Source organism: Cibotium barometz, unplaced genomic scaffold (genome assembly GCF_041138505.1).
Source record: "Cibotium barometz isolate CiBa-2024 unplaced genomic scaffold, ASM4113850v1 ctg419, whole genome shotgun sequence".
Taxonomy (NCBI): domain Eukaryota; kingdom Viridiplantae; phylum Streptophyta; class Polypodiopsida; order Cyatheales; family Cibotiaceae; genus Cibotium; species Cibotium barometz.
In genome coordinates this window covers 160311-178570 of record NW_028229440.1, presented here as the reverse complement: position 1 = coordinate 178570, position 18260 = coordinate 160311, and positions in this window count along the sequence as shown.

The window sequence follows — 18260 nt, the reverse complement described above, 5'->3', positions numbered from 1 at the left end:
AGTTGGACTACACCAGCTACTAGTCCACCATTGAGTTATGGCATACATATCTTGCTATCTTAGTCACTTAGCGTGTTTATATTATGAACCATATGTACATAGTGCTTTAGTACTTATGTTGTATTTCCCTTATCTTTTGCTAGAACCTTTTTTGTTCAGAAGAAGAAGAATAACAATTTTTAGCCTCTTATCTTGTGTGTTCTCTTCTAGGGTTTTTATGAGTGTGTGTGTGTGGTGTGTGTGCTTACAAGAGCTCAAGGTCTATTCCTCCCTGCATCTTTTCACTCACACACTCAACCAAATAACCCTTTTATTTCAGGTTGCACATTTCAACACCCCTTCTCAATGTAAACTTAGGTGTGTGAACTAATCATCTCTCCAACTTCACCTCTCACTCCCAACAATTTGGCATTGTCAATCTCATCACTCCCCCTTAATACAAATTGGAGTGTTCAACAAGTGTGTGTGCATGTGTCTAGCCAACCTAGACACTTAAAGTCCATTTCGCGAACCATTTTGCTCGATAGGATCCATTCAAGTACTTTTTGGATACCCATGTGCCAAGGAGAAGGAACCAACCCATAAAATGTGACACCCATGCGTGCACAACTCAACACACACACACCACATTAACTACCCTTTCGAGACTTGTCTCAAGCTGGGCACCCCATGTGAAGAGCCAATTGCTCTCACAACATCCCAAACTCACGGCCGTTAGCTTCGTTTCTCATCTTTGTTCTCACTGTTACTGTTTCTCACGGCCGTTAGCTACTCCAACAGCCATTTATCTTTATTGTTGTCAACATTGATGCCTCTGTTGTAACCGTGACTGTGTTCGCCTCTCTACCGCTACTTTTATCTCCTGTTGAGTCGTTGAAGATGCTGAGCTGTAGAAAACCATCTCTGCATGCTGTCGGCTGCTCTCGGTGGGGCTACTCTGCTCATAGCTTCATTCTTGCTGATCCAGATGTGCTGTCCCACGACATTCTTCTTCTTTCTCACCAGTCGTGCCTTCTATTGATGACTGCTTATGTGCGTCATTTCCTGTGCGCTCGAAGAGTTGCTGCCTCTCTTTGTTTTAGATCTCAATGATTAGCTGCATTTCCTAGTGCAAGCTTGTCTTGTCTCCATTCTCTTCTTTGTTGTGGACCACTAACATTGTTGTGATACTACTGCTCTTTGTGCACAGTGTGGGAACTGCATCGCCCTCTCTTGTTCACCTGCATTTGCAATGCAGGGACTCTACAACCATGCCTTGGTTGCTGATTCGGCTATGACCATCGCTTTACTAGCAACTTTGCTGTTGTAATCTAAGTCACCACCTGTTCTTTTAGAGAGTGTGTGACGAAAAATGATCTCTTGGGTGCCCTCTCTGCAAGGGCATGTTATCGCCCATTGGTGGTGAGACTCACGCGCTTCTCTTTCTATGCATGATGCTAGCCCTAATGTTAGCTACCTTGTTGCCTTGTCTGAACCCTCTGGGGACAATACAAAGCAAGATTTTGGAGACAGAGGTCACTTAGTTGTTACAGGCTAGTTTCATATATTCATTTGATGATGCTGAGTAGGTGTTGTCAGGCATTTTTCTGAAAAATCTTTTGGGCCTGTGTATATATGGATGCGTGGCGTGTGTGAAGGTTTTGCCTATGAATGCGTTGGCACAGTGATTTTGTGGATGGTTTTGTTTTGAGGCCGGTCCGGAACGTGGTCAGCTCGAGTTGATATCAGCACTCGGTCGCTTGTTTGTGTATGTGTCCAAGTATACATGGGCACTCGGAAGGTTGTGTTTGAAGTGTATGGAGACATGGGCAAATAAAGATATGGATAGTATGCAAAAGCAATGGTGTGAAAAGGAATGTTGAGGTTGCAGGCCTTAGAACAAAATAAAATTAATGATAAACGTGGCCACTCAAAAGGCTGGCCGTGTGGAAGCTTTACGAGCTGCCAGTGTGCAATCTAGAAGCTGGCGCGAGGAGAGGAAGAAAAGAGGTGGCCGCCGCGTTGAACTGGGGGGCCTCGTCATTCTGCAAAGAAGACAATGTGGGAGAGGCGGCCGTTTTGAACTGGGGTTCTCGTGCGTGTGCAGCCATAAGCGCAGTGCAGAGAGAGATGCCAGAAAGCGTGTGGCCATCGTAGAAGCTGGGGGCCTCCCTAGCGAAAACAGCCGTAGCAAGTGGAGACGCAAGGTTGGCCGTAAGCATTAGGAAGTAAATGGGGTCTTCTTGGGCCCTTTAATTTGCCCAAGCCTAATCAAGGTGATTAAGGAATAGCCAAATGGGGGGTTGCCATGTGGACTGAAATGTTGGGTTTTTAAGAGAGGTGTAAGAGTGGTCAAAGGGTGCACTTTTTTCCCCAAAAAGGGGGGGGGGGGCAATTTTACAATTTTCGGACCTCCATAACTTCTACATACAAGCTCCGATTTGAGCAGAGATTACAGATCCGTGATCTACACATCAAGAGCTTTCCATAGATATGTTACATGATATGGTTTTATCCGCTAGATTTTAAATTCCATTTTTCCCCCAAAATTCAAATTCGAATAAAGTAGCCGTTTTGAAGCTTCTAATTAGAAAACGTTTCTTCTTAAGAGAAAAGGTTTGACTCCCTTAAACTGCCAAATAAAAGGGCCCAAGAAGCCTTCCATTGAGATCCTAATGAGGAGCTGGGTTTAGCAGGCTGGTGGATGATACGCAGCTGCAGGTGTGAGAGAAGCCACCTTCGTGTGACTGAGTGGTTGGCTACTGTGGGTGCTGCGACAGAGAGCTGGCTGTGGACGCCGACGTGTGGGAGAAGGCCAGGTGGTCGCATGGAGATCGCTGCTGCTGGGTGTGAGAGGCGAAGACAACAGAGTGGTGAGTAGCCGCCTGGAGGGACGCTGCAGCAGACAGCTGGCGTCAAGACGTGTGGGCTGGCAAGCTAAAGCAAGGAACAGGCTGGTGAGTGCGCAGGCAAAAGAGTGTCGACGTGTGTGATGGTCGTCAGCGAGTGGAGCTCACGCGTGTGTGGGAGCCGGGGGTCCAGGTGAGAAGGCTTGCTGTGGCGCTGCAGAGACGCAGGAGGAGGTTGCGGCCTCTGTGTGCGGCTGGTGGCTGGTGGCTGGCGTCGACTTGCGGGTGGCGACAGGCTGGTGTGAAGGGAGCGTGATGTAGAGGAGATGCAAGGGTTCATGTGGCTAGGCGCAGCTGCTGGTGGGGCGCTGTCTGTGGGAAAGAGACGGAAGCTGGCGAAGATTGGAGCGGCTAGAGATGCTGACGCAGCTGGTGTTAAAGCGTGGGCTTGTGAAGTGAAGTGCAGTGGCTAGCATGGAGGATAGCGCAAGGCAAGAAGCAACTGTGTGGAAGCGAGGCTGTGTGAAAGCAGAGAGGCTAGCCGTGTGGGAGCCAGTGGGACGAGCTAATGTGGTGTGGCTGCCTAGATGCAAGGGGCTTCTCGGTTGGTGTGAAGACTGAAGGGTGGCGACTAGTGAGGAAGTCGTCTTGGTTTTGGGCATGAAGGGCAGTGGTTGGTGCATAGCAGCTGACAAGGAGCTGTGAAAGTGGATGTATAGGCTGGTGTGGGCCACGTAAGTGAAGCCGACAGTGGACAGCAGAGGGGAAATCGTGACTGGACAAAGAGACAGGTGTTGCTGCTTGTTGGTGGTGGGCCGATAGTTGAGCAGGGCAGATAAGCTGCTTGGGTTTGTTGTGAGGCTGGCAGAGGATCAGCACAGAGACGACAGAGAGTGAGAGAGAGGTGTGTTTGGGTAGCTGCTCTGCTGACGACACATGCAGAAGTGATGGGCTGCAGAGAGTCGAGGGTTAGCTGGTGGGGCACCCTCTGAAGAGAGTGAGTGGCCGGGTTCATTCTGATGTGATTGGTACAGCAGGCAGGCGAGAGGTTCGTGGTGATTGGGGATGTGGTGTATCCTCGGCAGTGACAGGTCTGAGTCAGTGTTTGTAAGTTGTGTGAGTAAGGCTTCTGTGTCGGGAGAAGCTTGTATGAAGTGTTGATCTGAAATACATTGCTGGGTTTTTGCTTTGTCTATGGTGCCCCTGTTTTGGGCTGTCTGTCTGGCGTGGGTTGGGTGGTGACAGAGTGAAAGGGTTCCAGCCGGTGGCTGGTGGTGCCCCCGTTCGTGTGTTGTATTCCAAGTTTGCGAGGTGGAAGAGCTATAGAGGCAGTGTTCTTTCTTCTCTTTTTCACCTCACAGGTGTCTCCTATAGTTATTGTACCTAAGAAAGGGAATAAGTGGAGAGTCTGTGTGGATTATAAACCATGGAATGATGCTAAAAAGAAACATCATTACCCTCTTCCCTTTCAGGATGAAATTTTGGATCATGTGATAGGGGGCATGCAAGGTATTCAATTTATGATGGTTTTAGTGGATATTATCAGATTAGAATAGCTCTTGAGGAATCAAAAAAATACTAATTTATTACTCCATGGGGAGTGTTTTGCTACAGAGTGATGCCTTTTTTATTGCTCACAATGCCTATGCTAGATTTCAAAATGGGTGGATAAAATCCTTGCCCCATACATGGGAACATTTGTCATAATATTCATGGGATGATTTTTGTGTTTACAGTGATAGGCTATTACATGTAGAGAGGATTAATGTTCTTTTAAACATCTTTATGAGATGATGGAGCCCACCTCAACCCAACAAATTTCAAGATAGCAAGGGCTAGGGTAGTGCTCCTGGGACGAGGTGAGTGAGAATGGTATAGCCCCATACCCTTCAAAGGTAGAGAGTTTATTGCAAATGGAAAGCCCCAGGACAACCAAAGATCTAATGAGCTTTGTTCAAAATCTCAAGCATCTATCTCTAGAGATCTTTTTGTATGTTGCTCATTATGTTTACCCTTTGCAAAATGCTAGTCAACAAGATACATTTAAGTGGATTCTAGTAGAAGAGGATGCTTTTGAGAGTCTCAAAGGTAAGTTGTCTACCCTACCAACAATGATGCCCCCATATTGGAGCTAATCCTTCTATCTTAGCCTTAGTGTTGGGAAACATGCAGTGGGAGCAGTAATGATGCCAGAAAGGAACAAGGTAATCATATATCAAACCTATTTTTATATCAGCAAAGCATGGTGAGATAGAAAAGGCTTGGCATGAGGTTGAGCTCTTGGTTTGGACACTTGTATATTCCACAAAAAGGTTGAAGCCTTATTTGATTTATAGACCTTTTGTTGTTCTTACCTCCTATAATCTTTTACCTCTTGGTGACAACCCAAAGGTACGAAAATGGATCATGACATTGCAAGAGTTTGACATGAGATTTATTAAAAGGAAGACATGCTAACCTATCAAGAGATACATGTTAAACCTAAACCCATTAAGGATGTTGAAAAGCAAGTGGTTCTTGATCATAGGATGCATGAAGAACTACAAGATATAGATGAGACTCTATTCTTTGACAGGGCTTTTAAAAGGAGTCTTAGTAAAGGAGGTTTTGGGTTTGTTTTTATAAGAAAACAAGATCAAGAGATATGGTTTGGTAGCCAAGAAATACAGGTTAAGAGAAATGATGAGGCTGAGTATTGTAGCCTCAATTTGGGTCTTGAAGAGTCTAGTCAAAGGTGAAAAGACTAGATATAAAGGGTCATTACATGCTTGTTATGAGGCAGGTACAAGGTACACGGAAAGTTAATAAAGATGAGTTGAAAACCTGGTTCTTTAAGATGAGGAAGCTCCTTAGTTATTTCCAAGGTCTTTCAGATCTCGCATGTATCCAAGGAGGACAACATGAGAGCACATGAGTTAGCAGAGTAGGTTTTTTCCAAGGATTTACATGGTGTGACATTCCAAAGACCATTGTATCAAGGTAGAGAATCCCTTTATGAGGAAGGTCAAGTCCTTCTCACAGGTTCTAAAGAAGAGGATTGGATGCTTCAAAAAGGATGGCAATGGTTAGAAGAGCTATGATGTATGTATTGATTGGTGACATATTGTATCATAAAGGAAGAGATAGTGTTTTGAGAAGGGTTTTATGTCAAGATGAAATTCAATGTTGTTTGAAAGCTTGCCATGAATAAGGATGTGGAGGCCACTATGGGGTTGACATTACAAAAATAAAGGTATTAACATCAAAGCTTATGTGGCCAAGTACGAACAAAGACATCCAACATTGGTGCAGAAGTGGTCATGAATGTCAACCTTTTCAGACAAAGGTGCTAGTTCCTAAGCCCATGCATCACATTATGAGCTATGGGGCCTTTTAAAAATGGGAGATAGATGTTAATGGGCCCCTTCCAGGAAAAAGAAGTAGACAATATTAAATCGTCACTGCAATGGACTACCTGACAAGGTGACCAGAAGCTAGAGCAACCAGCAGTGCCACAGCACATCAGGGTTGTAAGTTTTTTTTATGAGATGATTTGTTGTACATTTGGTGTGCCTTTGGAGCTAGTCAGTGACCAAGGAATGGATTTGAGAGCTGGTTTGGTCAAAAATCTGACCAAGAAATTGGTATTAAACATAGGTTTACTACACCATATCATCCCTAATGCAATGGGTTGGTTGAAAGATTTAATGGGATTTTTAAAAAATTGTTGTTCAAACCAGTAGAACACCACCCCAATGATTGGGATATGTACTTGGATAGAGCTGTATGGGATTTTAGAGTGTCTGAGAAGAATGCAAATGGGATTTTAGAGTGTCTGAGAAGAATGCAACTGGGTTTACCCCATATCATTTGGTGTATGGAGAAGAATGTACATTGCCATTGAATGTAATGCTTCCCTCACTTGATTTCGTGTTGCATCATAATATGACCCAGGAGAGGAACAAGAAAAAGAGAGATTGACCAGTTTATATTCTATACTATTGTACAGAGAGGAATCTATTAGATGGTATGAAAAGATAAGTTAAAAGAGGATTGAGACATTTAATGATAAGTTGGGAAGCAAGGATTCGAAGAAGGGAATGTTAGTTCTGAGGTACAATAATGCTCTTGATGCTACATTTTAGACCAAATTCAGAGTCAAATGGGAAGGACCTTTTATTGTACATGAAGTTTTTCCTAATGGAACTTATCAGTTGCAAGTCTGTCTTTATTTTTCATGAAGAGAGCTGAGTTCAAAGCTTGAATCTGTGTTGTGATTGATGAGAATTTTTTATATGGATCTTGGTTTGAGTTATTTTTATTTATTTTGTTGAGATAGAATAGCTATGAATGTATGTTTGATTTTCTAAGGGTCATAGTTGACTCATAGCTGAATCAGTCATCTTCAGTTGAGAGGAATCAATGTTAGAAATGATCAAAGGGGTGTTAGCTCTACAGTCGGCTGTGCATCAAGAGAGATTGGCTAGAGAGATAGAAGGATTTATTTATTCATTTTGGGTGAAAGGGAAGTAAGTTATGAGTCAAGTTTAGTAGTCAGAAGACTGACTACTAAACTTGGCTAGAGAGATAGAAGGATTTATTTATTCATTTTGGGTGAAAGGGAAGTAAGTTATGAGTCAAGTTTAGTAGTCAGAAGACTGACAGTAGTGAGCAGTCGCGGGCGATCAACTATCAGCAGTCTGACAGTCGGGTTTGTAGGCTGATTGTTCATTCAGAAACAATTACGAGTTGATTATAATCAATTGAATGTCTTTAGGGCTGAGTTCTTGTGTGGTTTGAGTGTTTAGAGCATCTAGAGGTGTTAGGGGACTCAGAGCTAAGGAAGTATGATCCAGTTGAGTCAGCATCAGTTTGTCAGCAGCTACTATCAGAAATTAGTTCAATCAGACCAATCAGCTAAGAGTCAGATGCGGACAACAAAGAGTTTTTGGTGTCATATCTCTATGAAACTAGAGAAGCCTAAATGGTTAGGGAGAGTCTTCACGAGGCTGAGTAAGAGAAAGTTCCTGATTCAGTCAGGGCAACTAAGTCAGCTGGGTCTATTTCAGTCAGCTGGATCAGTATCCATCAAGATCAATCGGATTGGTATCAGCAGCAAAAGGTCCGTGGAGCATAAGGAAGGTGATCCGTGAGGTTTTGGGGTTGAAGGATTGAGGTTAGCTGAACCTGGAGGACAATAAGAGAGCTAGGAGGTCTCGTATTAGATCGGCTGTGTTAGTCTTTCATTTTAATTTAAAGCCACCTAGGTCAAACTAGTGTCAAGGAGTCAGCAAAGGAGAGCTGACAGGTTCTGTGAAGTTTTGGAGCAAGTATTTGAAGTTTACTAATGTTGCAGGAGATTTTGGGATCAGGCAGACATGTTTCTGATTGGGATCAACTCTGTAGGCATCTGTTCTAGAATACAGTTAAAATTTGATCAATTGTGTGTCAACATGGAAGGTTTCAGGTCAGCTGCTTATCAGAGAGAGGAAGTCAGCTAAGGCATATAGGTAGAAGATCAGAGGTCTTGGGAGTTAGATGGGAGTTTCTGACTTGGGAGGACAGTTGGAGGTATCAACCGAGATGGATTGAAGGGTGTAGAGGTGTCTGTTGTTTATGTTAGCTGGAGGTCAGAGAATAGGATCCTAGGTGATTGGTGCCTTGTGTGAGCTGGGATCCTGGTGTCCCCTAGTTCTGATCCTTATACATTTTCTTCTTGTGTCTTTGTTGGTGGTGTATTAGAGGCCATCACCCAACCACCACATAGAATATTTACCAAGGTGTCCCAAGCCTCCTTAGGGGGGATGGCCATTTCACAAGCGAGCGAGAATCAGCGAGACACTAAAATCGAGCAACTGCAAAAAAATTGATCAACATAACACTATTTATCTCACAAAAAGTTGATTATTAAAAAGAGAAGCACAAATTATCTAAGGACAACTATAGACACCACAATACCCAAAGTATCTACATCAATCCACCAAAATATTAGAACTAGCTACACCAAAATATTAAAATATGTTTGTCACATAGGCGGAACTGAGAGGACCAAAGTTATCATCTAGGGATGCTCCTACCGAAAAGTTAAAGGCATCTAGCATTGATGGGGAAGTAGCTAGGCAGTTTTAGTAGCTATGGAATAGGGATGCCAAGAATCTAGATGGCAAAGTAAATCCCGCCATTTCATGCGAGAGTTTACAATAAATAGGCCGGGCCAAACAGGGCCAAAATTTAACAAGTTCCTTAAAATTTCAAGTGACTAGTTTTTCAAGCTACTTTTTATATGGCTTGAAAATCCAAATTCATACCATTCAATCAGAATATAATATATCAAAATGAAAAGCTTCTTTTCTTTAAGTATAAAATGATATATAATACAGATTTCTTGGATGCTATTGTCAAACCTTCATGGGTACCCTATGTATCTTTCCTTCCGAATTGAAGTAAGTGAGACCCGTTCTCCTATCAATAGGATTGAAAGGCAAGAAATGGACTTCTCAAACACCTGCATGAGCCTGGAAAAAAACAAAACATCACATGTAAGTTCCATGACACATTGATACTTTGGTCACATCAAGTATAAGACAAGACCCTGAAGCCAACCTCCTTAGTATCAACCTACATTCCCACTATAGCTCCATTAATTAATTGCATCTTGTTTTTTCAGTTCACGAAGCCCTAGCAACCATCCATACCACATTGTCCTTAATGACCTCGATTAGCAATGAACCAATTGGAAGAGAGGAGTGTGCACATTGGGTCTCCTCCAAAAGCAAGGGGCAGCTAGGCTTGTCTCCCTCATTAATACATTTTTGGGGTTCAAAAAAAAGTAGGGAGTGGCCTTCATAAATTAGGGATGTGGAGTGCAAAGACTAGGAGGGTGCCATAAAGCAAAGGGGTAGTTTCTAAAAAGTAGAGGGCTCCACCAATTTCAGCCCTAGCAATCGCATGGATCAAAAAATCCTAAAAAATAGGATTTTTTCAAAAGTGCATTTTTTCTTGTCAAAACCCAACCCAAACCATCGTATATCAAAAAACTTCTTTTTTCACCTCAGATTTATCTCCCTACACATTATTCTTCTCTCCAACATCATCCTCTTTACCCCAAACCTCAAATCTCCATAGCTCATTCTCTCTCTACTGTGTGCAACCTTCTCTCTCTCTCTCTCTCTCTCTCTCTCTCTCTCTCTCTCTCTCTTGTGCTCAGATGTTCATCCTTATCTATCTCTATCATGCACGCATGCACACATTTGAATCTCCTCACACCCACATGTACCTCCCTCTCCCCAACAACCTCTAATATATATTGTGCAACCTTCTTTCTTTCTTTCTCTCTCCCCCCTAAAACCTTTCTAGCAGAACACACTATGGAGGGTAGTGCATGTTTGTCGAGGAGAAGGCCAAGGGATGAGGTTGGGGCTCTACTCATGCTGCACAATACCAGGGATGAACACGGTGCTTGGGTTTTTTTAAAAAAATCAATTTCAAAAGGGAGATTGGGTGTATTTGTAGCCCAGTGCCACTTGACCGCATCAAGTTCGGCATCGAGATGTGGTTGAGCACCATTGGAAGGGGCGTCTACTAGGATTCAAGGAAACAAGGCATGATGGATTGGTGTCCCTAGTGCAACATGTGTACTCAGCATCAAAAATTTCTTTGAGCCCACATTGTCATAGTCATTGTTTCCCTTGCAACTATATGCTTTTACTTTAGTATATTAGTGTACATGGTATTTGAACTATTCTTTTCAACTTTATTTGACAGTTTCCTCATTTGTAAATATTTTTCCTTCCAACATCATTGAGGAGCAACCCATAAGGAGCCTAATAGGAACATTCTATGCCATACATGCGCACATTGGGGATGGTGTATTCTCTGACAGTGCTGCCCCTTCTAACCTTGCTAGTCGAAAGATTTTCTTCTACACCCACAAATATGTAGTGCCGACACAAGTCAACAGGTCTGGTAAGCTTGAAGAAGTCCCCTCTCCTTCCCTCTAGTGCTGAATGGCCAATGCCTGATGTTTGGACCATTTTTTCTCTTAAAGAAACTTGATGGTGGCCAATGATATAAATTCTTCTTTGAAGTACACAAAGCCCTCAAGATCGGTTGGTTTTAGTTGGGCATGCCCTGTGCATGTGTTTTCTCACATGTTTCGGGCCATTACTTGCACACGAACGCCAACAATGTACATGTGTAAGGTGGTAGGCTATGAAGAGATTGTCAATTTGCTTGGCCAAGGGTGGGACATTATGGAAGGGGAGCACAAAGGAGAGAATTTTATGTGCAATGTAGCGCATTCCAGAGTCTCCTTTCGATTCTTGCGAGCTAGTATCACTTTGTGTACTTGTTTCTGTTACGAGTGGTGGATGAGGAAGAAAGATGGATGGATACCCTTATAAGCTCAAGAGGAGGTTGTAGAGCCTATATATCTCTCTATAGGCCTACCTAATGTGGGGATAGAGATTACCCTAGCAAGTAAGCATCGGAGCCTTTTGAACGTCCGGATCACCTACGCATTTTGGGATTTGTGGGAATCAATAATGCTTGCTTCAATGTGTAGGGTAGGAAGGTAAGGATTGTTTGACATTTAAACCTCTGTATATGCTCGCCCCTTTTTGGAGTCACTTACTATTTTTGTTGTTTGGATAGACTGGAAGGAGGATGGAAGCAAACACCAAGGTGTGCTTGGATTGGGGGACAAATGATGTCACCTTGGTTCAAAGGATCTAAGCTATGAGTATCCACTAGAACAATTTTGTAATATCCCTCCACCAGAGTTTTGTATAAAAAATATTTTCTGAGATACTTTGGTATTTAAAATATGTTGTCTGTTTTCTTGAAGGGATGGTTTCGACTTTTAAAAAATCAACTTTTTTTTCGTCCAGTGTGAAATGGTCGCTTTCTTATATAAATAGTACTTTGAAGGCCTTATGTGTCATTTTTCACTCATTCTCTCAACAGCACAAGGCACCTCCACACTCGAGCTTCAGAGAAAATGGTTGCCTACGAATGCTTCATGGACTTCCTCCATGAGAGCGAGTTTCTAGAGGCCACACACTTGCACGGAATGTTCACTCGTGAGATCGATTGGATCTCCACACTTTTTGCAAGAAAATGTTACGAGTGTCAGTAGTAGGTAGTGTCAAAGGAGAAAATCAAGTTATCAATCTGATATGCATGCTAAAGGTCTCAACTTCTTAGAAGGTTATTACTATTATAAACAAAGACAATCCAGACTTGGTATCACTATTTGATATTAATGTAGAAAGGATACCATGATATCACTATTTGATATTGATGTAGAATTGAATAAAACCCTCTCTTTTGTGCATTTTAATGGAACTATGGTGATTTGGCCTAATTTGCTTAGTCATTGATGGGTGTTTGTGCAAGTCTGCCAAAGTAAACCGCACTGGCACAAGCTACGATAGAGACTTTGTTTTTGCATTTTGATGGAATTAAACCATCTCATTATGGCATTTTGGATGGAATTTTGGTGAAATGAAAGAGAATTAACATTGCCAATATGGACCATGTCGGCATGGGATATCAAAGGCACTTTGTTTTTTCTTTCTAATAGAATAAAACACTCTCGTTTTGGCTTTTTAATGGAATTATGTTGTGTATTTTGGTGAAATTTAATATGGCCAATATGGACCGTGCTAGCACAGGCTATCAAAGAAACCTTATTTTTGTTTTTTTTTGGAATTAAACCCTCTTTGTTTGGCATGATGGAATTTTGTTGTGTGTGCTTGGTGACATTAAATAGAATACACACTTCGGTGGATTTCTTTATGGTTCTTTACCTTGACCTACATGGGATATGATCACAAAGGAGAACGTGCGATATTGGATATCACTGGTAGCCTCTTCGCTTTCTGATCATGGATGGCTACTCATTATGGCATCCAATGGAGGTATGATTGATTTTTTTTTCTTGTTGCATGGGAAAACTTGGTGTGGTTCAAAGAATCAAATTATAATTCAGTTGCTATGATTTTAGGACATGCCATAGGGTGGATTCTGCAGTATTGTCTTGTATCTGATCTTGAGATTTGGCATCGAATAATTGTCATGCATCACTCTTCCTATGGCTATGTGTAGCTTGCAGGATCTAGGATAGAGGTATGTCCACTCTTCTTTTGGTGTTTAATGATACTTTACTATGTTGTGTTTTGTACTTTTGCATACATTAGCTATTAAATATGTTCTTTGTCTTGTTTGTCTTGTTTTGCATACATTAGCTATTAAATAAGGGATGGATCCACATGTCTACTCATAGTACATCTACATTGTTTATGATCCATTAATAAGGGATGGATCCACATGTCTACTCATCGGATAGTATGCCTCTATTTGAATCTCTTCAGATGCGGCCATTAGAGTCCATTGCATACCATCATTTGCCACATACAAGGAGGGCTAGGAGACATGATGGTGCTGAGTGGCATGGGAGAATGGAGATAAGCCATACATTCATGGCTTGCTATTTGGAGTTGTTGTGCCATCTCACAATGGTATAGAAGTGGAGATGGGTTGTGGCACAACCCCAATCCTAAGGGCATGCCTTCACACTGGTTGCATGTGCATTTTTATGGATGTGGAAGACAGGGTTATCACGTCTTATGTGCAACCTCTTCTTCATAGCAACAATAGAGTTGGAGGTGAGGAGGCCATTACTTTACATATTAGTGACGATATGGTGGGTGCACTAGTGAGAGGAGCAATCCGTACGACTTGTGAGCACCTTCACCTCATATTCACTAGCACTATTAATTGCTATTTTGATTACTATTAGGACATTTTTGGGTGGATTTCCATGCCTCTATTGGTATGGATTCGTTAATGATGTCATAGGAATATTGGTTATGTCTTAGGTGCAGTGGTGCTATTTTATTATTTTTGGAACCTTTTAATGCTTTTTGTTTTTCCATCGTCGATTCATATATCAACATATTTTGGTTGGTGGTTGATTAAAAAATGCTTTGTTCAAAGGGAGATGCAATTTTTTATTTGCTTTCTCTCTTGTGTTCATAGATGATGACTTGGCCTAAAAATTCTTCTTGTTATTTTTTGTTCATATGAAGTATGCTACTAGAGTATATTGAGGCAACTGTAGGATGCATGATAGGCAATCCCCAATATGATCAAGGATGTCGAGAGTGCCAACACAAACGTAACTTTTTTTTCAATGATGAGTGTGATTCGGTGTAGTCCAATGGAGGACAAGTGATTAGCTAGTAGCTATGTTTTCACTGTCGCAGTTGGTTTGTGGCTCCTTGTTCCTTCTGTGAACGGAATGTTGCTCTAATTGAATAAATGAAATCTCAAGGCTTTTTTGTGCCAAATTGGTGTGATCTCGTGCAAAAGTGTGCCCATTACTTACATGTGCATCAAAACAATGTATGCTCAACAATATTACAAAGTTTTGTCAATTATTTTCAATCTAGATTCTCTTCGAATCTAGCTTCGCCAATAAAAAATATTTCCCATGCTACCAATATACCAAGGCCTCTTTATGCTACTTCCATGAATTGCTCATTCTAATTGACATTATAGATGGCATTGTCTTTTCTTTTCAGAATTGTATTGATGGGATTCGCTCGTTGTTTGGTATACCTCCTCCTTAGGGCATTTATGCATCCTATATATGCACAATCATAGGATCTGTCACACTAATAGACAACCAACAATATAGCAGCTTTTCGGCCCTTTCATGCCATGCTTTATATGCTTGCACTTGATGTGGGGTCAGATTTTCTTCAGCAATCTCCGGGTCCTTTTCATCACTTATGAGATGAACTTCTAATATCTTTTTCTCATAAGGAGTCATCCTGAACTTCCATGTTTGGAAATTATTCTTATCTACATTTTCACTCGCAATTTGTGACATTAGGTGAAATATGGACTCTCATTTTTGCCCCTTAAGGATTTCCACACCTCCTCTCTATAGAAAAATGGTCTCATGGTGAAATGTTTGCAAATCAACTCAAAAGTGAGCGGAGTTTGGACATTTGGAATCTACTCCTCGAGACCTTTCCAATGATATATAGCATGATAAGCAATTTTGAATATTTAAGAAGTCCGGACATTTGGAATCTACTCCTCGAGACCTTTCCAATGATATATAGCATGATAAGCAATTTTGAATATTTAAGAAGTCCCCAAATTGGTGATGAATATTCAAAATTGCTTATCATGCTATATATGATTGGAAAGGTCTCGAGGAGTAGATTCCAAATGTCCAAACTTCGCTCACTTTTGAGTTGATTTGCAAACATTTCACCATGAGCCCATTTTTCTAGAGAAAGGAGGTGTGGAAATCCTTAAGGGGCAAAAATGAGAGTCCATATTTCACCTAATGTAACCTGTTAGACATCTTTATTTAGAGTTACTTACCAAACAATGCTTGCAAAAACCTTCTATACTTGCAGCAAATCTGCAATCTTTAAGAATGCTACTGTAAACCTATTATAATGCCATTGTATATGAACAAGTCACATACACATAGATCCGCTCTAACACTTGCAACACTTTTCTCAGCATAGACTATCTTCAACCAAAAATTTATGCGATAACTTTGCACCGTACCAAAAATTGTGCACATACAATCAAAATCAACATTTCATAGAGTGTCTGTGAAAAACTTGTAGAGCCAAAACAGGCTCGAAAACGTGTCCGAACCATGTCGAAACATGTCAAAAAATAGTGAACATAATAGTTAACATAGTTAACTACACACAATCATCTTCCTTCACCTAGGAGGATACCTTAATCCAAGACAGTGACTTTCCTGTTTGCTTGAATCTCTCACAATTACCAAAGGTATTTCTCCAAAATCAAAGAGGAAAAGAGATGGAAATACCCTTACTACCCATGTATTGCTTTCTTACTTGCCTTGTTCTTTCCTCTCTTGCTTTGCCTCCTTAGCTCTAACACAAACTGGATCTCTAATACCATAAAGAGAATACGAGGCAAAGAGAGAGAGAGAGAGAGAGAGAGAGAGAGAGAGAGAGAGTGAGTGAGTGAGTTCCTTGCAAGCAAACACACACACACACACACACACACATACACACATACAAGAGAGAGAGAGAGAGAGCAAGACATACAAGGGAGATGGATGGCTGAATTTTCTTCTATCTTCTTCTCTTCTCTACAACTATTAACATAAAGAGATAAGAGTGCATACTATAAGAAAAAGTACTGTCCTACTATAACTTACAATGGTCAGTCGAAAGTGTGAATTCGACTCTATAAGCTAGTACTATAATTGTGCTATAACTCTAGTACTCCAAAGTGTCTCTATCACATAGCCTATCATCTGATCAAATGGGAAAAATTTGGCTACCCTTTTCACTAGTTCCTATATTCACACTAAGGAGAATAAATATGTAAAAAGATCTATCTGAAGCTCAAAAAAGAATCCACTCTTTTAACACTCCAAGGCATGTTTCACCCTCCATCTTCACGCATATATTACAAGCCCAAGTGTAGTAGTTGCATAGATAACAAGATTATATCATAACCTGACATGACAATGTAACCACTCTTATGACTGGCATATCCACCATCCATAAACTAATTGAAAGTAATTATATGTCAAAGCTTACTCCTTGATGTAAAAAATGCCAATTAGGGAGTAGGGCCACCTTAATGGAATCCTCAATTAAGTTTAGTATCATTCTAGCGGACTAGGATGCCCATCGTGCAGGCACACTAAATCACTAGGGTCCTCCCTAGGGAAGTATACCCTCAGGAGTTGGCACCACAGGCTAGGGAGATGGCAACCTCTTTGTCCCACTCCACTATGCACTCACGTAGACTCAAGAACGGAACAGCACACAAGTGCTACCTAAGTGACATACATGCAACACAAGATAGAAGTAGGCAATAGTTGGGACATCACAAGATCACGTATTACACTGGGGATCCTCCCTTGGTACACCACGGTCTCTCTATATACAATGGTCGTGGCTCCTTGGGCTATCATGAGACAAGTGCTAAAAGTCATCTTGGACAGATGCCGTTGGAGTAGGTGAGAGGCGCCGATGAGTAGGTGGGCGTCGCTTTGTCAGTCAAGTGGGTAGCCAAACTTGGAAGTGGGGTCGTCGGAGATTCCCACTTTGTGTGGCTAGTGGTTCATGAACTTTGGGATGCTTGATCTTGGGGGTGCCCGATCTTGGAGGTTCATAAAGTGAGGATTCAAACTTGGGGATGCTCGATCTTAGAGGTTCACAGGCTTGGGTGCCTGTCCACGGGAAGTGAGGTTGGCTACAGGTCCCACCAATCAATTCGTTCACCGTCCCACAGAGAAGCAAAGAGGCAATTGCAAATTGGACTGGCAACAGTCCAAAGAAAAGGTGGTTAAGAAGTAGGACCACCACATGTCCAAGAGGAAGTGTCGAGGAAGAGGGACACCGCATGTCCACAAGAAATACTAGTGAGAATAGAGTGACCACCACAAGCCTCATCGGAAACGAGAAGGAAAACCTGAGCACGGAGAAAGGAAGGGGAGTGTAGTTGGATGACGGCCTGGTGTTGTGCAAGTTGACGTCGCAAGAGGCCGATGGTGCAGCCGATTGGGACTGTTATTATTATTATGAATATTGTGTTATGTATTTTTTTAGTTATATATTTTTTGTAGGGTGCGCGAGAGGGGTGCGGAAAGCAGACGACACGGGGTGGGGTTATGCCATCGGGGTTCACAAGGCGGAGTGAGGAGGGACATTATGCCAGGGGTGCACAAGCGAGCACACAAGGCCTACGGAAGGCAGCCGGGGTTCAATCGCGAGGTGCATAGTTGGGGTATGCGAGGCCGACAAGTTGGAGTAGTGGAGAAGGCATTTGGGTGCGCAAGGTGGAAAGCTGGAAGCGGGGTAAAAAGCGTGGGGGTCCCCGCAAAGGCTGGTGAGGTGGCTACAGGGGTGCACAAAAGCGGGCAGAGAGAGGGGCGTTGAAGAGATGGGAGCTATGAGGGGGTCGCCGAGGGGTAGCTAGAGTTGAGAAGAAACAGATTATAAAGAACCTCGTGCGGATAATAACGCTCAGTAGGCCACGAAGAAAAACTCAAAAAAAATTGATACTAGTAAGGGGAAGCGATGGAAGCTCACAACCCGGGTGTGCCATAAAAATTTTTTTGGGTTGGATGGTGGGGATGCCCAAGTTGTGGAGAGCACCGTGGGTGTAGGGATGGGGGTGTGAGGCTGGCCGCTGGGGATGCACGAGGGGGAAGTGAGCAGGGATGCACGAGGAAGAGAAGCAAGGGGGTTCGCAAGATGGTGTGAGGGGATGGGGTGCGCGCACGGGATGCATGATGGGGTGAGGTTGGAGATGCACGAGGAAGGGAAGCGGGGGTTTGCAAGATGGTGTGAGGGGGTGTGCATGGGGATGCACGATGGGTTGATGTCGAGATGCACTAGGAAGGAAAGTGGGGGTTGCAAGATGGTGTGA